Here is an 18,354-nt window from a genome sequence, read left to right as displayed (position 1 = left end):
TACTTTCCTGTTAAAACCAATACAAATCCCATTATAAATCTATTACATTTACAATTGTGTTTTGTATAATTCAACCAATCTACAACGCCTTTGCACCACCTTAAGTGTTTCCAAGGTATACAGATCAATCTGATGGCTGACGGAAGCCTTCCTTTATTTCCTTCCTGTTGGGTTCTATTCCATTAAAAAAATGTCACTTGGAGCAACAGTGATAAATGCAAGCTGCTATGGGTTACATATTCATGGATGAATACTTTACAGGCAGAGCGGTTTTTATTACGACGCTTTTTTTGGAAACGTTCATCTGGCGATCCAATCGTGGTCTTTTTCTGTTGAATTTGCTGTATCTGTCAGATCCGCCCGACTCGCGCTCGTTCCTTTAATGTTTCGTTGGTTCAGCAGTGTGGAGCACACGGTTCTGCCATGTGCTCTCTTGTCCTGCCCCCTCTGGTTTAGTCCTCTTTGTCTGGAGTGTTGTCACCTGTTCCTCCTGTTCTTTCCCTGTTCCTCGTGGTTCTGCTTCCCTTTATATTGTTCTTCATTTCCCACTTGTGTTTTCTAGCCTGCCTCCCTATCTTAATGCTACTGATTGGGTTCCTGCCCCAGTGTTTTTAGTTTATTGTCAGTCCTTTAGCCTCATCTCGTGGCTTCCCACAATCCTCCACGCTGCCCTCTTCTGGCCAGTGTCTGGACTGTATGTTCTCTCCTCCTCACCTTCTCTCTCTCTCGCCTTCTGTCAATAAATAGTCTGCATTAATTCTTTGACTCCTCTCTCATAGAAACTCTGACAGTATCGCTTGTAAATAGGCCACATTAGGAAATATATATTTTATAAATTACAGTTTGCATTGACTTTAAGTAGTTTGTCAAAGCGGAACACATTTAATTCAATCTCTAGAAGCAGTTTACCAAAGTGATTTATGATATGATAAATATAAGCAATTATTTCCTGTTACCTATGGCAAACCAAAAGCCATCAGTCATGGTATAAGGTATGCTTAAGGCTTCTTGCAAGAGACAGGAAGTGGTAACTCCTTAGGCTTCCTGTGGTTCTGTACATATACAAAGCTCTGTAAAAACTTTGTTGGTTGCACTAGATATTTTTTCTATAGTTTACTCATACATATTATCATATCATTCATAAGGTTTTAGTATTTAGCGGATTACCACATTGTTTTTCGTATGTTTGCATAATAAAATGTACAATATTCATGTAAAAAAACACTAAGAGATGTGCTGCTTCTGTGCAAACACAAAAGGTGAGTAGTTTCATTATACATAGTACAACAAAACACAAGTAGGCCTACTTATATCTGTACTTACGTGAACTTACAACAGAAACAGTGTGCAGCATTTAAAAAAATGACACCACAAACATCTGATAATGTGGTTCATTTGTGATTAAGATCATGATGGGAGGAGCACAGAACTATGTTAAAAGCACCGACAATCTAACATTTCTGTGTAGATTATGGCAGGATTTATGATGCAAACAATGTAATGTGAATGCAATGTGTCTTTCTGAAAGCAAATTTAAGCCTTTCTTAAACTAAGTAATTGTTATAATCATTCTGAGTATTCTGACCGTGCTGCTGTTCAGTCATCATCCACAAGGAGGTGTCAATGGACTCAGTTTTACCAACTCCTTTTCGGAGGAAGTTGCTAAAGACAGGTTTGTATGTGGATCAAAGTTGCTAAAAGACATTGTGCCAATACACAATGACATCATTACGTAAAAATTATGTAAATACATTATTAATACACGATGAGATCGTTCAAGTGGCTTCGGCCGCTTTAGTGGAAAATTTGATTTGAAATACGCTACTTATGTCACAAAAGTAATATAGACATTATTTGTAGTAGCATAAACTCTTACATGTTCTTACACAACTACACTTTAAAAAATAGTTCACCCAAAAATTAAAATGACCCCATATTTTACTCACCCCAAAGCCATCCTAGATGTATATGACTTTCTTTCAGAAAAACACAGTCTTGAGTTTTTTAAAAATGTATCCTGGCTCTTCCAAGCTTGGTTATGCTTGTGGATAGCAGCCATTATTTTGAAGCTATATCCGTGACATAAAACTAACCTATATGTCTTTGAGGCAGATCAATGGGTTTTTTGTAACTGTCACGTCTTTTGGACTTTGGGTTTTGTTGTTTGCCATGTGTTCCGTTTAACCCACTTTAGTTTATTGTCTTTATTGTCTTCAGCTGTGTGTAGTTTATTAAGTAATTCCGTGAGAGTATTTAAGTCCTGTGGTTTCAGTTCTGTTTGTCCGATCTCATCTTTATGTGCGTGTGGTTTTGTTCTGTCTACCTGCCTGTCTGTATATTGTTTATTTCATCCCTGAGTGGATTAAAGCCTTTATTTACCCTTATGCTAGTTGTGTGCTCTCCTGCTTACCACAACCAAGTGACAGTAACAAAACTATTTCTAGTTTTAAAATTAAAGCGCTGAGTTTCGTGTAATAACAGGTTCCTATGAAAACTGTTCCAGTGGGTGGAGTTTGATCACATAAACATTTGTTACATTCATTGAACGTTACTATGACGAGTACAAATTGAAAAGACAAAGAAAGTCGTGTGAAAGTATGTGGAAGGAAATAATGCAAAATTAAGTCTGGTGCCTGGAATATTTATGAAAACGGACTCGGCACTCGATGAGAGCAGCCTCTGTGTATGTCCATGTTACAATGATCATCTATTGTTCCCGTGACTTTTATTTAGTAACTGTTGCAATTAATGCTTAACACTGAAACTTCATTACCTTTTCAAAATAATCCATTAAACAAGTAGCGCATTTATTCATGTTGTTTCAAAGACACGCCCACAACAGGAGAACGCTCTGGGCCCGAAATAACACGAGTTATTTAAGTTGTAAAACTTGAATTTTTTGTTACGATCTGCTTCAGAGGCATACAGGTTAGTCTTACATCATAGTACTTGTGGATGGCTTCGGGGTGAGTAAGATATGGGGTAATTTTCATATGTTTTAAGTAGTATTAAAACTAGTTAGTTAATGTATAGCACTATACTATAAAAATATTAGTAGCACTGCCTATAAACTAATATATAGTGTCCTGGTGGAAGAATTACCTGTATGTTTTATATTTTTCTACACATTTTATACTGCTAGTCATATCTCTCCATTCCAAATTAGTCCATTTGTTTCTAGGTCATCCTTTTCTCTTTAACATTTGAAGAGGTTTGACCAACCTGTACCAAGGTTTAGACAAACTGAAACCACTACAAGCACACTAGAGAAGGTCTGACACTGTCGGAGATGAAAGAAGACAAACCAGGAAGAGCAACCATCTGAAACGGACAAAGACACAAAGCCAGCTAGCAAAAAGAATTGCTGAGAAACGAAGCAGGTGAAAAGCACTTATGATTCATAGATTTGAAGATACAAGTTAAGCACAAGAAAAGTAAAACAGAGATGGTAAGAGATGTCTTGGCTTATATAACATTTGCGCTTTCAGTCCAACACGCTTGCACACATATGTGCACAGATCTGATTTTAAAATTAATATTAAATAATGCAAAAAAAAATTTTTAAGACCTTAAAGACCTTATGCATTAAAAGACGTTAAACGATAAGCAACTGTGTCTTCCAGATGATCCTGGCCACTGTTCTGATATTGATGCCTGTAATTGTCAAGAGTACCATAAACGGTGAGCATTCAGACCTCCTCTATATTCTTAAATGTGATGAATTTGGGATGAATTAGGATTTTATAAATCATGTAGTTACTTCTCTCTATCTTATTCATTTAATTTTTATTTATTATTTATTACATTTAGATAAAGTAACTTTTCATGCCCTGCATTACCGTGAAGCGCTATGCACAGTTACCATCAAATCTAAAAAAAAAAAAAGAAAGAAAAACACAGCTATAAAACAAATTCAACATTTGTACAAAACGCACACCTGAAATTTGTTCAGTTGTTTATAAAGTTGTTACACCAGTAAACATTTTTAATAGTTTAAATAACCATGTCAATTCTACTAAAATAAAAAAAAAGAAAGAAAATGCTTAGTTAATAGATATTTTGGTGGATGATGTCAATGTAGATCTCTAAAAACCTGACATATAAAAAATTTACTTTTCTTGATCTGCTTGTTTTTCTTCATTCTTGTAGGGTCGGAGATGGCTTGTATTCCGCTGGTCAGAGTGGCACGAAACACAGTGTTTCTAGCTCCTGTTACGAGCGAGTTGAAGATAAACTGTTCTATAACTCTACACGGATGTCACAGGAACCCAAGAGTCTCATGGTGCAAAATCTACGGACATAACTGTAACCCTTTAAATTACTCAGATAACATAAGAACCGAGTGGAAGAACCTCGCAGAACATGAAGGGATGGCTTTCCTGGTTTTCTCAGACATCTCAATGGAGGATACTGGTCTCTACAGATGTAAAGAAGGCGATATGTCTATAAGTCATGCTATGAATGTGACTGTGACATGTAAGAGACATTATCTAGAGATTCACTGATGATTTTGTTGATGATTTTGTTGAAAAGTCTTATTAAGACATTTAACTATTAATGGCTTAAGACATTTTTAGCTGATAATACAAATGAAAAGTATGTGACCTTTAAAACTGGATATTACTGATACACTTACTTTTTTGCAGGATAATTACCACATCTCTTAAACACTTTCTCCCTGTTTACTACCTACAGCAGTAGCTGATCTAAATACACAGCTAAATGACTGGTATTTTTTGTACATCAGCAGTGGAATACTGGGGCTGGTTTTCATAGTTATCATCGTATCCTTTCTTTATGCCATTAGACACCAAGGTGAGTGATTTGAGCGTTTTAATTCAGCTGCTTTAACTTCTATTAGTTCTGTGTTTCCCTGCATAATCCTATGAAATATTTTAGGAAGAAAGTCTACAAGAAAACATATGGCAAATAAAAATCAGGTACGTTCTGTTTTAAAATGAACTGTTTATCATGTTGTGCATTTTATTTTCTAAATGCTGTTTTCACTTCCACAGTGCATGGAAACACAAAAGGGTCTTCCTCCTGCTCTCTGTCTGAATTCAGATGTGCTGACCTCTGTTTTATACATCAGGCTTAACAGTCGTTATTGTTGTAAAGAGCACATTAGCGACTGTAATAATTCAGAAATTCAGTTCATATATTGTAGTTTGCTTTGAAATAGTAATATGCCCAGCTGTGGAAATTATTACTCAACAATTGCTTCAGAAATGTATTTGTGAATTGCTGATTGTTAATACATTTTTCTTTAATAAATTCCATATAAAACATATATACCCTTTTTGCTTTTATATTGATGTCTAGATAAAGCTGCTATCCACGAAAAATAATAATTCAAGTTATTTAATAAAATAACAGCATATATTAAAGGATAGATGGGCAAACTAATGAGTTCAGAAAGATGTGTAATGAATTATCAGTTAATATATATATATATATATATATATATATATATATAATTTTTTCTACTGTTTAACATTTTATGAACTTGGCTGTAGACCTGTTACATAATAAATAATAATAATAATAATAATAATAATACAAATATTATTATAGGTGGGTGGATCACTCACTTGGTTGTCTTTACAATGGCAAATTAAATATAATATCTTACAATATCACACAATTTAAAATTAACAAAGTGCATGTTTGCTTTATTATTTGAGAGATTTCAGAGAACTTTATATAAAACACAAATTACAAAGAGGTGTAAAGAGGATGGAAATACCCAATTTCAGAAAGACGTCTAGCTAAATGTTTTAAAAGGAGCTCACTTCCTCTAGTGGGAAAACACTTTAATCCAAACATCGAGACAATAACTTGGCACCGAAGGCCAAATAAGTGTCTACAAAAGTGTTTCGATAAAACTCTATTATTTTATTACACTCGATCAAAACATCAGTAAAGCTAACAATAACAACTAACTTATCTATGATTACAGAGTGTTAGCTTTCAGATAATATAGATAGGTCGCTTTAAAGAGTAATGATTCAGTACAGATTCACTAAGAAAAAATCCTTTACTAAAATATACAGTCTATAATAAATAAGAAATCTAGTGCTGGAAGTGTTGATTAAACGTTTGTTTTATACTGTTACACTGAATATCAGTTATATTAGAAGACGTTGACTCAGTTTCGTCTGTGTGATTCAGACAGAGGGAACACTGTTGTTTGGTCAGGGTGTATCTGAACGTAGCAGCATTTCCTTTTATTTCAGTCTGCCTGAAGAAAGAAGAGAGAAAAAGAAATGTTTTAATATCCTTGAATTACATGATAACACTTCTGATGGTCCATTTTACTAACAGTAAGTAACTAGCTCAACTAAACGTCGATTATTAGTCTGCTTAATAACGCCTAACACTTTATTTTGATGGATACACAAAGATACATTTGTCAACATAATGTACTAAACCTTAACATGTAGTTGGCCATGTTACAAAAAGCTAGAATGTCTGAACTGACTTTCAAAATAAAGCGTAACAAATTAGAAGTGTTTTTAGAAAAATTTGAAGACTTTTTAGAAATCTGATCATCCTAAACTCCTAAAGCTAATGCTTTACTTAATGTCAAATTGATACAAGGATGGGTTGAAAGATAATCGATGTTGCTTTAATGTTTTGTTTTGTTCCTTTTCAGCTTAAAACTGCTACCACCTAACTTGTACTACATTTTCATGACTTCATATACGCCTTACAATAGCGGGCAACATGAAAGTTAGCTTTAATATCACAACAAGTGCGAATTGAAAATATTTTCACTCATTACGCTTTAAGCAGATGTGACCATTTCCTCATCATAAGGTTCTTCGAATCTGAAAACCTGGATTGTTTTTTTTTCCCTCTCTGGGAAAGAAAGTCTTTGCAACAGGCTGCCTTTAACAGGAACACTACAGCATAAAGTTCTCTAAGCAAGTTGCTAGAAATGATCTTGCTCAAACGGTTTCCTCTCACCACACAGAGCAGTGTTTTGACAAACGCTACAGAGCCACAATGCTTCCACTGTTCAGAGAATTCAACGTATGAATAATCCTGCAAGCTACACTGGTTTCGCATGCTTAAAATAGATGTCGATGCTGAAAAAAAGGTTTTGAAGCAGGTGTAGAAACACTGCCTTAATGTGCTTGGTGCGCAAAGATGATAGCAGCAAGGAAAGCTCGGTGAAGATGTTTATGTGAAGAGGGAGAAAATTCTTGGAGGAGCCAGACAACTGAGGGAGCTCTGTCCTCTCTGGAGACTTCAGACAAATGTGACGCTTCGACATTTAAGGAACAGCAACACAGTTTTGGGTTAAAAGGAATGTTACATTCGGTTCTGAAAGGCCAAGTTACAGGTCTTGCTGTGAATGGCTCGTTGCTCATGTGAATGAGTTTGTTGTTGAAAAGAAAATACGTTTTTTTTATTAACTTTACAATTTATCAATTTAGCTGTAGATCACTCTCACTCCATTCTGGTATTTAACACACACTTTTCATGAGTTAATAAAGTCCTAATAAGTAAAATAATGTCCTTTCCCATTTATTTCCTGTTTGACTCATAAGTAATTCCCATCATGGAAGAGGAGTTGTAATGACAATTCACAATAACTTTGTGTTCATCACACTAAACGGTCCTGGTATAAGATGGGCTTCCTGCAAGAGACAGGAAGTGGTAACACCTTAGACTTCCTGTGGTTCTGTACATAAACAGGGCTCTGTATAGACATATTTGGTTTCATTTATAAGCTTTGCTTCTATACTATTTTTACATCTTATCTGAGACCAAAACCTATTTTAGTGCAATAAAATTCAAACCAAAACCACAACCAATCAGAAGAATTTTAAGAACACTTCACTCATGTATAGTGCAGCAATGATCGGTAAGAGAATGAACTCAACCTTAAGAGAATTATCTGATTTCCTGTCTGACCGGCCGGAGGCGCTTTTTTCACTCCCCAAGACCTTGTGCTAATTTGCTTTGGTTTAAACTTAAAACAAATATGAAATGTTTTTTTCTTTTGACTCTCCGGTGACTCTGCAGATTCTGAGGAAAGTTGAAAAAGAATGAAGCAGGAAGGAAGACTTGGATAAAGAAGACAGATTGCGCGAGGTTAGCGAGTCATTCTGGCGTCTCTATTTCCGGCTGCTTTTCCAGTAGCTGTTTTCATCAGATCCTCTGGAAAAGTACAGTCTTTCAACTTTATTAACTTAAGGGTGAAATGCAATATATTACCGCTAAAACGTATAAAGCACTTACATATTATATTACATTAATACTAGTTATACAGTAGTGGCCAAAATTTTCACAAGCTAAAAATATTTTGGCTTTTTTGTTTTGCTGCAGTAGTGTCTGTAGGAAATATCTGTTTATATATAACTTATATTTCCATTAGTGTCAAAAGCCAAGAGAATAAAAAACTAATATTATAAAAACTAAAAATATTAACATTATCCAAAGAAAACTATTTTGTCTTCCTGTGCTTATTCTTGCACACAAACTTCTACTTTCTTATATGTGTACACTTTTATATTTAAAACATAAAGGCGTAGATCCAACAGCCTTTATTTACAAATGTATATATGTATAAATAAATGACTATAAATTGTGCGTGTCTTTTAAATGATTAAAGCGATCACGGTGCTACTGACTACATCAGCAGGTGAAGCTAGCACTTCTTCAGGCAGATACACAGACATATGAGCAGCACAAGGGCCACGCAGCTGGCTGAAATGAGAACGACGTGGATGTTCCTGGCTGAAATAAAACACACGATATATTACAGTAAATATTCACAACAGTCCACTAACAAAACCAGAACATAACAGGACAAAAATCGAGTAGGTTTCACTCACATTTATTCAGAGACACATAGATGGCCGACTCAAGGCCTTGGTGACGATTTTACACTTCACGAGTTCATCGCCCAGTAGCTGAGACTGCATTTCAATGGAACTGACCACCATGGTGGTGCCGCCCCTAGCTGGTAAAGGAGTTGACGGCGGGCCCAGGGTTTGATTGTTTATTGACTTCCACATTCCAGGAGATCTGCTGCTGCAGGACGCGACACGGTTGAGCAGTTCGCTTCCACAATGCCCTGAGATACGGTGACGAACTGGCCCTCAGGTTTGGGTAGGACTGGGAAAATGACATGAACTTCATTGTGTAATTATATAAGACATCAGAGTCTATAGTCTATAAGACTATAAGAGTAAAAATGTTAAATATGATTGTAGTTCAAATTTAATTTCATTAATTAAATACATACATCACATTTGCCCCAAACTGACATAACTAAAAGACACTAAAACATTATAGAAGGTGGCTGTTAGACGCTTAAAAAAACATTATGCAAATTGGAGTTAGGGGTGAATTACTTATTAACTTAAAACTTTATATTACTAAAAATATTATTTAAAAAAATGTAGGGACCAATTCTCACTATTAACTAGGTGTTTATTACCATGAGTATTACCAGCATGTTGGCGGGTTTATTAGTATTTATAAAGTACATATTAATGCCTTGTTCTGCATAACCTTACTATTAATAGGTTGAAAATGAGTAGTTTATTGAGTCAAAAGTTGCAGTTAATACTTAATAATAAGAACTGGTCCTTAAAATAAAGTGTTTTTTTTTTTTTCAGCTATACATTTTTAACTCTGTGTACTAAAATAATTAAAACTACATACTGAAATATAAAGATGAAAAAATAAAACTTTCAATAAAATAAAAGGAAAATGGCATAGCTACATAAATACTATAATATTATCTCAATGATACTAAAATAACAAGTGGCAAGTGAGGACCATATCTATATTTAATTTGTTTCTGTTCCATATCAGTGTACTTTCTTATTTTTATTTTGCAGATGCTTTTATTATCTGCTAATTTGATCAGCAATTGCAATACATTCAATTTAAAATCCTAATTTAAATCTTTAGACTTCAAATCCCCAGAGATGACCTGCGTGTGCTCTCGGTTGTCGAGATAATGTTTAGCTGGGAACCTCACAACAGTCAAAGTGTGCCAAACATGTGAACTTTGTATATGTCCGTTACAAATACTGTACTGGCCACGTTGAACTTTTCTTTGTCACATTGTAAGTGGCAGCTTCATTCAGAAGACAAAAGAAGGCGCTTGTGTTGTTATGTTGATTACAAGCCGTCAGACGCTGGTCATGTCTGCGGCAGACTCCATCAAAGAGGAACACTGTGACATAAGTCAGATAAAAGAGAAAGGACAAACCATGACAAGCCGAGGGGAGAGTGAGGCTCTGTGCGCTTCTGTGGCTGTGTGAGGTTTTTGGTGACAACAGCCAGAATATCAACAGAGGGAAAGGACACACAGTGGAGCTTCTGTTCTAGTGGGAACAGAGACACAGTAATCGCACTGGCCTCATCCCAATCTATCCTCTAAACTACTGTCACAGCCGAGCATCAGAACCAGCGTCAGCTTTGACCGCTTTTAACTTTCTCCTCAAAAAGTATTAACCTGGCAGTGGTTGCGGTGCTTTCAACAGAGTTAAATAATGTGGGGGCTAATATCACCGCTGCACAAAAACGATATGCGCGAGATAAAAATGTAGGTCATTTTGTCATCTCTGTGTAATTGTGGCCCTCAAACAGGAAATGCTGCTGAGCGCCTCTGAAAAAGTTACTGCTGTAGAAATGGAAGTGTTTTTTTGGGGTGAACAGGACCCAAAAATTAAAGTGATGAATTAAATGCTGTCATTTACCTTGTCAGGTACAATAAGAAAGCGCCATAAATGCGGTCAAAATGACTTCTGTCCTATGGTCGGATCAGGTTTCCAAAACTTTTTCAGTTAACATTAAGAGGTTTAAATGATTTGTTCACGACTCAATTCAGTCACAGTGGTTCTAAAGCTAAAGAAGGCTAATTTTGATTGGTTTGCTCCTGCTGTTTGCTTTTTCCATGTGTTTTAAACTTGAATAAATTATGTGTATTCACTGGAACAACATGCTACAGAGTGACTAACCCTGTCTTCAGAATTTCTATTGATTAACACTATTTTAAGCTGTCTTGGTTATGTTACATGTGCTTATGTATAATTACATGCAAGTAAACCTAAATCAAACCCGAATACTAAAACATATAGTGAGCACATGTACTTAATTAACAATACTCCGTATTTAAATGTATAATTACACATCTTAAAATAAAGTGTCACCTTTCTATCTTCACATTAAATCAAAGAAAAACAAGGTTTATTTGGAAAACAAGTATAAACTATTTATTTTTTTTTTTTTTTTTTTTTTTAGTTAACTGTTCCTTTTTTTTTCTCAGATTTGCTTTATTGTATTTCATTTTTTATTTATATTTACTTTATAATTACTGCATTATTTAGTACTGTGTTTATAAGCTGTTTTCTCCTACACCATTGGCTGATGATACTTTCAACATTTTTGTAAGCTTTTTAGGCAAAACCTGAACGACATACGCACAAATACTTTCTTTTCTTCCTCACTCTCACTTCATTTTTTTTCACTTTGTTACAGATATACCCGACTCCTACTCAGCGTATATCTGGAGAACTTTGTATTACTCCCAAAAGAGGCAAGGGGGCTGTTAAATACCCCACAATGCTAATGGAAAAAGACAATAATTTTCCATCTGTTAACAGTCTACACGTGTGTGAAATGTTGCAAACCCACATGTGTGAGATTTGAGGCTAAGCTTGAATGTGTGAAATCGATGTACTTTTTAGCAGTGCTATTCATTGTAGCGACATCCATACGGGTAATACAGAATACCTAATTAATTTTAATTCAGCAGTTAGAAACATATATTAAAAAAGGTACATTCAAGCTTTTTATGAGTCGCTTTTAATGTACCTTTATTTGAACTAAATCATGACAAGAACTGAATAAAGGTGTCCTGTCAATGAATCTTATACAGAATTAAAAGAACCGGATGATCATAGTTTTGGGGTTTATTAAAAATTGAGCCAATCACAGACTGCTTCAGTAGTTATTCTTAAAGAGACGGTTCACCCAAAAATGATTCTTCATTACTCACCTCGTGTCGATCTAAACCCATAAGTTAATTTTTAGAACACAAATGAATATATTGTTTGATGAAATCCGAGAGCTTTCACCCTGCATAGACACCAACGTAATCGACCCATTCAATACCAAAAATGCATTCAGGATATCATTAAAATAGTCCATGCGATAACCGCTGCTCAACTGTAATGGTATGACGAAAAACTTCTCTTCTGTCAGACTTCGATGCACATTCACAAGACTACTTCATTTTTGGGTAAACTATCCTTGATTTTTTTAAGAAAATGGCCATAAGCTCCGTGATTACTACTCTTCGCACTTACCATAGACTGACAGACACGCCGTGGCGCCTTAATGCCACCTGGATACGTGTGGAACTCGTGAGGTGTAACAGCCCTCGCCCTCTGTCTGAACCTGGTGTATGGAGAGCTTGGTCTGCCCGAGTGATGGATTTAGACTGACACGATCCTTGAAAGGGCTCTCAATGACGGGTCTGCTACTCTTCACATAAGAAGCAACAGTGGCTGTGTCCCCTTGTTCCGCTGCTTTCTCCACAGAACCTGCCGGACTCTCTTACTGAGAGTATACTTGCATGGAAGAGTAACAGGCTGTCCGCTCACAACTGTTTTATTGTCCATCATTTCCACCATTGCTGAAACAAATACAAAAGTGAAGGGATTTTTACACTCTCCAAGTAATAAAAATCACGCACTGTTTGCTCATAATGCTGGTGAAGGTGATCAAACGTTGACCATCGACTTCATATTTTATGAGAAAAAGAAAGTCTTTTCAAACGAAAGTAAGTTGTAAGTGTTTGGAAAGACGTGAAAGTGAGTAAACGATTATCGCTCATGGCTTTCAGATGTAACCTCACACTTAGGCTGATAAAAATTAACCCAGTGTCAGTTTTTATCTGATGCAGAGTCTTGTGGTTTTCGTGATAGCTAGTTGTCAGTTTTTTAAGTAAATGTGCGTTAGACAGGAAAGTGGTTCTCACCACTTCCTTTTGGGGCACTATTTATAACGAATAATCAATGTTTTGTAATAGCCACCGATAAATCACGTCATTCATCACGAAACCATCATAGAGCTGAGAAAATAGCATTTCCTTGCAGTCATTTTGATTAGCGAATCATAGTTCTTCTAAAATCCATAATTTCGGATCATCTGTGTTGAAAAATATCACAGAAAGAGTTTGAGAAAGTCTCACCCGTGAGTGAAAGACACGCCCTTCCTCTCTGCTGCCCGGTTGGGTACACATCAAAGAGACACTGGTAGCAGCCCTCGCTGGCGGGGCGCAACTCTTCTGATGGTGATAACGCTGGTGTGAGCTTGCTGACCTGCGCTTTTCTGGGAAAGCTCCACTCCATCCACTTGGGTGACGTGGTCATACTTATCAGGCTGATAGTGTAGCATTGTTTTATTGGTCATGTCTAACCACAGCACTTGTTTTAAGGCCTCCTGTCTCTAAGGTAATATTGCAGGCCAGCATGAAGGGACGCCCAGTCATCGCTTCCAGATGAGAAGGTGCAAGGACCTTACCTAGGACATATCGACAAAATAGTGCAAATATTAGAATAACGTTTAACAACGATATGAAAGAGCACGAGTCAATAGTTTTACGTGTTTTATATTCCTCTCTATTCATTTATTCATAAATAAATTTAAAATGCAATGAATGGTTTCACTTGTTCTACTGTATGATCTTATTAAACTTCATTTTTATCCTTATTAGGCTTTAATATAAAATTTACAATTATAAAATCCTTGCAAAATGATCAAATCTTTTCAGAATGAGTTAATTTTTTTGGTCATTTTTATTTATTAGATTTTTAACTTCTGTCTGCGTGAACCCAAATTATGTGGCACAACCGACATGCAGAATCATAAACATAAAACACTAAATGTATGTTAAAGTGACCTCTTGTATATATGGAAGCATATTTATGAATAAACTGCTTCCTTTTTGTTTTTTGAAAGGGACAAAATCAGTTTAATCTCTTTGAAAATGCCATAAACGTTGATCTGCATAAAACCAAAGAATGCATTTCTAAGCCGCTTAAGATTCGGCCCTTTCTTTTTTTTTCACGGTCACTCTTAGATGACCTACATAGCGCTTCTAGATCTTAGATACTCTAAAGCTCAAAAGGAAATGAACTTGCACCTTGTAGCCGAGAGAGCAGCGTCAGCGTCACCCAGACTTGCAGAGATATCGCAGACAAAGATCCACACATCTTGACCTGAGAGATTTCATAAGTCAGTTCCACCGAATGAGAGTTTTCACAATGAATTTACAGAATCTGTGTTATTCATGTCCGCTAAAGCAGACTCTACATAAACAGGTTTCACAACGGCCTAGTTCATCACAATGGGCGACCAAGGCAGCGCCGCCCTAATGAGCACTGCTACATTGTGTGCAATGTCTAAAAAATATACGGCACTAAGTACTAGTCAGAGTCGGAGAATCTGGGTTACTTACAGCCACAGATTTGTACAGAGCAGGCAGTCCACGCAATATCAGTTCAGCTCCTCAACAGCCATTGCTTTATAACAAACATACAATAATAACACATTTTATTAAAGCTATTTAAAACATATGATAACTTCAAATGTCAAGCAAAAGGCTTTTGCTGTGGTGTGCTATACTATATAAAGACACATCCCCTGGTGGCATACAGCTCAGATTTACATAGACTTCAAGGAAAATATTTATCCCACAAGTCTAGTCTGTGCTGCAGTTTGAGGATTCGATGCACTATTTATGGCATTCTCAGTGGTAACAGTGCAATTCAGCATTTCTGATTGTTTGGAAATGTGATTGTTATTTGCCAGGTGTATTTATGGCGCGATCTCCCACCGCCTGCATCCTGTCGAGGTTCATAACCTTTCTGGCACTTTAACAACAGTTCAGGTGCCACCCAGCTCCCACTTTACGGTCTAGACCAACATTAACTCGAGGAAACAGCTTCCTTTGCTTTTTACACAAACTATATGATTAAAAACACTTGTGGCTGAACTCTGCCAGTAAATCCACAGAAAGAGTGGTTCCAGCAGATGATTTTTGAGCAACATGGCAAATACTTCCAGGCAGCCACACGCCCTGCCGACTTCAAAACACCACTGGTTCGGCCTCTTTTTCTTTCTTTCTTTCTTCTTTCATTTTGCTGTCCACAATCCCCCAACCCCTACTACATTTCAAAATAACCTTCTGTAAATCATGTTTAATGTGCTAAACAAATATGTGGTTTATGTAAATCACGGCATATTATAACAAAAAGCTCTGAATAAACATTTTATGTGCAACGATTTAAATGGCAAGTCTATAAATCACAATCTGTAAAATAATACAATAATTTGTTCATCCGCAATCTAGTTTGAAGAATGTTTTTCTGAATATAAAGTCTTCACAGCATACGTGATATGGACAGTTTTGTTGAAGATTAAAGATTTGTAACGCCTTACAATTAATTTTAATGCTAACATTCGTTAATTAGTAAACATGAACTAAGAAGAATGAACAATACTACTACAGCATTTATTAATACAATTTCACGTTAGAAATCTCAGCATTTCTTAATGTATTATTAACATCTATGAACATAAACTAACAATGAATGGCTAATTTAGTTAAAAAAGATGATTAAACACTGTAATAAATGTTTAACTAATGTTAGCAAATTACACCTACTGTAAAGTGTTACCGATTTGTAACTCCTCTGCTAGAATAGAAAAAAAGCACTCAAAGGTGCATAACTATGGTCATTTAATGTAAGAATGGACAGAATGCATACATTCAGTCTATAGATGTGGAAACCCTTTGCAAGTTAACTCTTGCAAACTAATTTCAAGAGTAGATGCATTGACTGATTTGAAAATTAGTTGAGTAAGAAAATATGGATTATAATTTCTGAAACTTAAGAAGAAAGTGTTAAACTTCAGCCCTGTTTTGGTTGTAAATGTATTAACAAACTAGTTTTAATATAGGCTAATAATTGAATAAGAGTTTTACCTGGAAATGCATGGCTGCGTTCATCCGTTTTGTAAAACACGAGCGCTGGCGAATGCAGTGGCTCGGCGTTATTCTGGCATGTGTGAGACTCGGGATACGAATGGAAGTGGAAGTGAGGAAGTTGGGCATGCAGTCGTGGAAGCATAGCAATCAGTGCTCAGAAAGGCCTGCTGACGCTTAGCGCATGGAAGCGTGCGTTTACCGGAGCGAACAAACAGCGACATCTAGTGGTGCGAGCCTTCTGCAATCAAAAATATCTCCTCCGCTTCTGAAAAACAGATTCGTTCTGGCTGCGCGCGTACACGACGCGTCACGGTGAGAACGCGTAAAGACACGTCAGAGGACACGTGGGCGTTGGATTTCGTTTTCTGATCCAGTTTCGCTGTCGATGAATGAATGGAAAATAAATAAATACATACATAAAAACGAGTAATATGAGTAATGTAAATGTGATATAAAAAGGAATACGTAATATGACAAAACTGTCTGGTGAGAAATAACAAAAATAAAAAGCCCTCCAAAACTCATACATGATCAGTTGGGTCTGCTTTTGGATAGCTCTAAGAAAGAAACTCCTGTTTCCGCAGACCCAATTCAATTCAGATTGACAGTCCATCACCCCAGGGTTTCACCTTGTCACTTTTAGGATATCTGATGCAGCATTACAAAATAAAAGCTCTCAAAATAAAAAAGAATACTCCCTGTTTCCACAGACCAGATTCAATTCTGATTGACAGCCCACTGCCCCAGGGTGTCACTCCGGTCAATTAAAATTTCACATGTGAGATATTCTGTCCTAAAACTGGTGTGTGGAAACAGGAGTTTCTTTTTAGAGCCATCCAAGATCAGGTATATTTTGTAATGCTACATCAGACAGTACTAAAATTGACTAAGTGACACCCTGGGGCCCATGAGGGCTTTTTGTGGGCACAGTGGGCTAGGCCAACCCACACCAAACGTAAACAGGCCTAGCGTGGGCTTGCACAGCCGAGGCTCACAGCGGGCTCTGTGTGCGCAGAGACCACACTTTAGGACATTCATCCCATGATGGCCCGGTGTAGTACTTCCCTGTTGGAGCCCAGAGCAACCTTTGGGCTCATGCAGGCATGGATGGGTGTACTGTCCAAGTTGCAACAGGAGTAAAGCAACATTGATTGGTCATTCTTTAGTTAGTCAATGGAACTGAAATAGCTCAAACCAAAAGAGACCTTTTCTGAACCTACTCAGGAGAGTTGTGACAGGTAGAAATAGTTTATATAAATTACTTGCCACACATTGTGTTGATCCGCAGGTCCATCTCTGACACCGCTTGCCGCTATCGTTATTTCCTCTCTCATCTAGAGCATAAGGACACCCACAGTACACTGTAAAAATCCAATTAACAAAATGTTTGAAGGGCAAAAATATTTTATTTGAACTAATTTTTATTGCTTGGGCTTAGTCAAGAAGACACATTATATAATCTGCACAAAAATATAATCATTAAATGAGTGGTTATTTTCAAATCCATTTAACATTCAGATCAAGCAAATGTTGACTAAAACTGCAAAAACTAATCCAGTCAACAATTTAGATGATTCTGTACGCAAGCGTTGATTTGGCGGAGATCTTGTCAAGATCACTCCTCAGGTAAGTCCTACTACAAACATGATATTTTAAATTTAACGTGGAAAGTCATGCAACATCTGATTTTTTTTTCTTTTTGAGAGGGACATTTAGAAAGAGTTTTATGGGTTGTATATCTGAAGAAACGAGGTATAGGGACTATATATAAAGTTAAGGCGCATAAAGTTAGTCAAGCACGGCACTGAATATTTGTAGCTTACTTTAGAATGAATTGATCAAAATGTACATTTAAAAGATGTAAAGGTTTTGTACTCATTTATATACAAACGTACAACAAGTATTGAAAGCAACGAACTGTGTGATATGTCTGAGGGAAATAAATTGAAGTGAGTGTCTTTTCCTTTGTTTAATCCATAAAACATCAAAAGTTATGTTACTGTAATGAATTTTAGCTAAATGTATGGTGTGATATTTTTTGTTTTCGTGACGTGAAAAACATATGACGTGAATAACATTTTTTTCCTCACTGTACATGGCACAATAAACGCTTTACACAAAAAAATGTCCAGCAAAGCCAGTTGAAACACTTGGGAGAGCTTTAGAAGGTGCGGACTGAAGCTGGAGTCAGTGCATCAAGAGTCACCACACTCAGACGCCTTCAGGAAAAGCTACCAAACCACTTCTGAAACTAAAACAAAGTCAGACACAAGTTAGCTAAAAAGAAAAAGAACTGAACTGTTTTTTTGGGTATTTTGCAATTCATT

The 18,354-nt window shown here is 36.4% G+C and overlaps 1 pseudogene; it reads right to left on the bottom strand.

The window, feature by feature from the left end:
• Positions 1-6,227: 6,227 nt before the first annotated feature.
• On the bottom strand, positions 6,228-16,061 carry LOC122351023 (annotated as a pseudogene).
• Positions 16,062-18,354: the final 2,293 nt, after the last annotated feature.

The sequence above is a fragment of the Puntigrus tetrazona genome, chromosome 1 (assembly GCF_018831695.1).
Source record: "Puntigrus tetrazona isolate hp1 chromosome 1, ASM1883169v1, whole genome shotgun sequence".
Taxonomy (NCBI): Eukaryota; Metazoa; Chordata; class Actinopteri; order Cypriniformes; family Cyprinidae; genus Puntigrus; species Puntigrus tetrazona.
The sequence above is the reverse complement of the archived record's forward strand: the minus strand, read 5'-3'. Positions and strand labels throughout refer to the sequence as shown.